Raw genomic sequence first — 4,720 nt, forward strand, 5'->3', positions numbered from 1 at the left:
TTTTCTCTGTGCAGACAACCAACCTTACAATATGACCGACGCCACACAAAGAGAGTTCTCCTGCAACGATCTGGATCTTTTTATGAATAGTATTTGGAAACATATTTTCATATGTGATTATTCCACATTATTTCTATAAAAAAAAAAAAAAATGTTAAAAGTAGATTTTAAAGTTCCTCTCGTACCGGAGCCAGAACATGTACAACTTACTTGTTGTCCGTTGAAAGGAACGTGTGGATGTGGAGACGTAGTCAAGAGTGGTGGGATTGCGATGTGCTTTGCTTCAGTGACACGGAGTTCATTAAATATTTTCGTATGACGAGAAGAATGTTTGTGTACATTTGTGGCTTGTTGATAACGTGTAGGTCAGCTGAATGCGACCTTGCCGTTCAAAAATTTAAAAACTCATGTTGGTAACGGAGGGAATGAAATATGCAGCACTTTTTGGGCAATAAATCCAAACAGTGAAAACTCTTGGTTCTCACTTACATATCCTTAACAAACTGGTTTGAATATTTGCTTCATATAGTTTTTCTACCATATGGTACAAGATTAGGTTGAAAAACCTCTTACTTTTTGAGTCATGAGATTTTTTATTAAGAAATGTCATGGTAACGGAGGGAAAAGTAACAGAGGGAAAATTGTTCGAACAAGTAGAAGGTGCAGGATTTTACATCATTTGTCGCTTTTTTCTTCCGAATACTTTAATAATAGGAAACTATCTCTATAAAATATGTCAGTCCTTCCAAGCAAATTTTTATCATTTTAATACTTTTTTTTTTTTTGAAAAATCCTGTACCTTCATCAACAGTTCAAAGATGGAATAACACAAGATATGATGAAATACATCCATTTATTTACATGATTTGCAGGTCTGTGAAATTTGGGAACTAAATTTTGTTAAACATGGTATGTTTAAAATGTATGTAACTTTAGAACCAAAAATGATACAGAAAAAAGGTCAACAGTTTCATAAACTAGAGTACATATGTATCTGTTGAATACATTTTTATGTCAGATGCATTAACTTGAATTTTTGGCCTTGATGTAGACCCAGATTTCACAGACTCCCCAGACCCAGACTCCACAGATCCATACTCTCCAGACGGACTCCACAGACGACCCAGACTCCCCCAGACCCGGACCTCCTAGATTCAGAGATAGGCCGAGACTCCATAGACACAGACTCTCCAGACCCGGACTCCACAGACTCCACACACTCCACAGATTCCACAGACTCCCTAGACTCCACAGACCCGGACTCCCCGGACTCCCCGGACTCCCCGGACTCCCCGGACTCCCCGGACTCCCTGGACTCCCGGACTCCACAGACTCCACAGACTCCACAGATTCCACAGACTCCCTAGACTCCACAGACCCGGACTTCCCCGGACTCCCCGGACTCCCTGGACTCCCGGACTCCACAGACTCCACAGACTCCACAGACTCCACAGACCGAGACTCTCCAGTTGGACTCCACAGATTCCACAGACTCCCTAGACTCCACAGACCCGGACTCCCCCAGATCTGGACTCCACAGACCCAGACTCCAAGAAAGGAACGTGTGCGGAACGTGCGAGCCAAGAGTCATTAAAAGATCAGATACAGGAGCATAGGGGCAAAAAAATCGGATTTGGGTCACTTCAGGCTACCGTCCGAATTTTTCACAGTCTGGTATGAAATCTTTCCATCTTCGTGGAGACCAAACCTGACCAAGTTACAGGTCAAATCTGTGGAGAGGCGACCCCACTCACAGTCAGAACGCCTGTTTTTGGTATTTTTGAGCTGTAAAACCACCTGTAATTGAATACATGTAAGGTAGATCTAGTTAATGTCATGGTATGTGGCCATACCAGCTTGTAAACGCCTGATCCCATCAGATCTCAGAAGCTCAGCAGGCTGGGCCTGGGTAGGACTTGGATGGGAGACACTAGAAATTCCAGGTGCCACAGTCGGGCGCCAGTGGCAAAAAAACTGTTGTTGTGTCCTTAGGCAAGACACTTCACCCACATTGCCTAATATGAAAGAGGTGTGTGTGTGAGTGATGGTGGTGGTTGGAGGGGCCGATGGCGCAGATTGGCAGCCTCCCTTCCATCAGTCTGCCCCAGGGCAGCTGTGGCTACACTAGTAACTTACCACCACTGAGTGTGGAGTGACTGAATAATGAACTGTAAAGGGCTTTGGGTATCTTGAAAGGCGCTGTATAAATGCTATATTCATTCATTCATTCATATTGTGGAACGTTTGAAGCAGAGCAATGGCATATCCATAGAAACAAGCTGATAACAGACCCCCCACCGAAAAGTTACATAATGCACCTTTAGGGAGCCTTAAAAAAACACATATGATGTTGTCGTTCAGCTTATGTACGCTGCTTGTCTTTGTTTTGTGCTCAGAAATGTCAATGAAACCTCTTTTTTGGCAGAAGAACCCGTGTGAGGAGCCAGCATTGTTTCCTCTGATTGAACACGATCCGCTCTTTATGCAAACTCCTTTATGCAGAAATGACTTGTTGGCGCGGCGACAGAGCCCCTGGATTCCTTGTGTTTGCCGGTGGTTTGGCAGCAGATCTGTGGAGCGGGGGGGCCTTGGTGATTATGCTGCTGATGTGAGGTCTAATCCGTGGTCTGTGTTTTGTGATGGGGCCAAGATCTCGCTGATCCTGGTGTATCTGCGCTGAATGCAGTATTAGTTTAGAGACGCTGCATTTCGGATGTGAGGATGTTTAAAGGACATACATTACTTTGTTTTCTCATCTGTGTTTACGGTGACCAGATTTTCAAAAAACAAAACAAAACTGGGACATCCTAGTTTGTGGTGGTTGGTCATAACAAAATTGTGAAACGAGTGCGTAATTAAGGAAAATTGTTCTGCACTCAGCACTAATGTGAGTCAGAATAGTCACATTTATTTTGTTACTTACTTTGGTTGTTTTTAAGCAGCTTTTCTGTATTTTACTAGCCAGGCTGGCGTCACCTAGTGCCTCCGCTCAATTTCATTTCTCTCCAGTGACTAGGTCAAGAATCAGAATACACTAGACCAGGCATGTCCAAATTATGGCCTGGGGGCCAAATGTGGCCCTCAGACAAATTTTTCTTGGCCCTAAGGCTTCCAGGTGAATTGACCCAAATTACCTTGCATCAATTAAAATTTATTTTTTTACTGCAAGTTTTTTGAAAATCTGCCTTGATAAAGCGAATATTTAATATTTAGTTTGTGGTTTTAAGGATCTTGGCATGAATAAAGTCTGATGGCTCACGCTAAAGTGTTAAACATGCACATATTTCAATTAGTCACTGTATAGGCGAGTTTCAGCTGACGTCATTGTTATTAAAAGCCCGTGTTGCATGCTGGGAAATATTTTGGTCGGAGGCAAGAGACACGATAGCGGTCAAACAACTTCACGTATTTATCCCCGATAACGGTAAATTCCTGCTGCATTATCGGATGCACAAATAGAAGTATGGAAAAAGGAAAATGTCTTTTTCATATTCTGAGTGAAAAGAACCGCTAACGGTGAATTAAACGGCTTTCAAACATCCGCAGAGCAAACGTAGAAGATCCTAACAAACCGTGGACTCCAACAAGTTCAACACACATCGAGACTCTTGGAGGTGTTCATCTTTTCTGCTGTGAATGGCCCAGGAGTTTCCACCAAGTCATTGTGGATATCGCCGAAGTGAATATTTGTCCAGGTAGTTGGCGATTCTGACCAGAAATTTGGTTTGGTCCACCTTTTGTCGGGGTTGAAAAGGGTGATTTGTCGTCCATCGATGCTTATGACCAATTTCTGGTCAAATGGTCTTGGGTCCTCTGCCGTTAGAGTGGATAAATAACCGGGATCAATACCCTTTACGTGTTTTCTCGCTCCGTCCGTCATGTTGAATTAGTGTTTCTTGCCACCGACCAAAATAATTCCCAGCATGCGACGCGCGCTTTTGTTAACAATGAAACTCGCCTATTGAGTATCAGTCAATGGCCCTCGTTTGGCCTCTGCGTCATCTGTGTTTAGATACGTGGCCCTTGATGAAAAAAGTTTGGACACTGCCGCACTAGACGGTTTGCAAGAACCCCAGAAGTGCGAGTTCAGGCACCAGCCAATCAGCTCTTCGCTGGAGCTGATTCTGCGTTGTCAACAATTCCCGAGATTGAGGATTTAAAGCCGGAACAACAAGTTGAGAAAAGCTTAATATACCAGTTAGCCCCGTTAGTGGAGCATTACATACGTCACGACCAAATAGCAGCGATTGGTTAAATAAAAAAGTACTCGCCTACTGTTGAGTTAACGAATCCTAACACTGCGAGGTCAGACGATTTCTACAAAGTGAAACCGGCTGATGAATCACAAGTGAATTTATGCCTCTTTATTGCTGGCAGGGATCAGATGGTCAAAAATAGGGACACCAGAGATATTTCTTGTATAAAACTGGGACAAATCAATGTTTTTGAATAAATCTGTTGGGACAGGGGACACAGGCCTCAAAAGTGGGACTGTCCCAGTAGTGATGGGCATCTGATTAAATTTTGTTAATCGATCTTTGGGAGAATTAATAATAAATTTTTTATTAATCATTACTGTCACTGTCACTAATCTGCATAAATAAACTGAAATTTACAACATATAAACCATAAACACTCTAGAGCCACATCAGCACGTTTGACATTATAATGCGTTTAATGCAACTTTGACACATTTGTTTATATTTTACAAAAATGAAAT

General features: G+C 42.7%; 1 pseudogene; it reads left to right on the forward strand.

The window, feature by feature from the left end:
- The first annotated feature begins 1,839 nt into the window (after positions 1–1,839).
- LOC129409081 (5S ribosomal RNA) lies at positions 1,840–1,955 on the forward strand (annotated as a pseudogene).
- The last annotated feature ends 2,765 nt before the right edge of the window (positions 1,956–4,720 follow it).

The sequence above is a fragment of the Boleophthalmus pectinirostris genome, unplaced genomic scaffold (genome assembly GCF_026225935.1).
Source record: "Boleophthalmus pectinirostris isolate CB_2022bp ecotype Guang Dong unplaced genomic scaffold, ASM2622593v1 HiC_scaffold_18, whole genome shotgun sequence".
Taxonomy (NCBI): domain Eukaryota; kingdom Metazoa; phylum Chordata; class Actinopteri; order Gobiiformes; family Gobiidae; genus Boleophthalmus; species Boleophthalmus pectinirostris.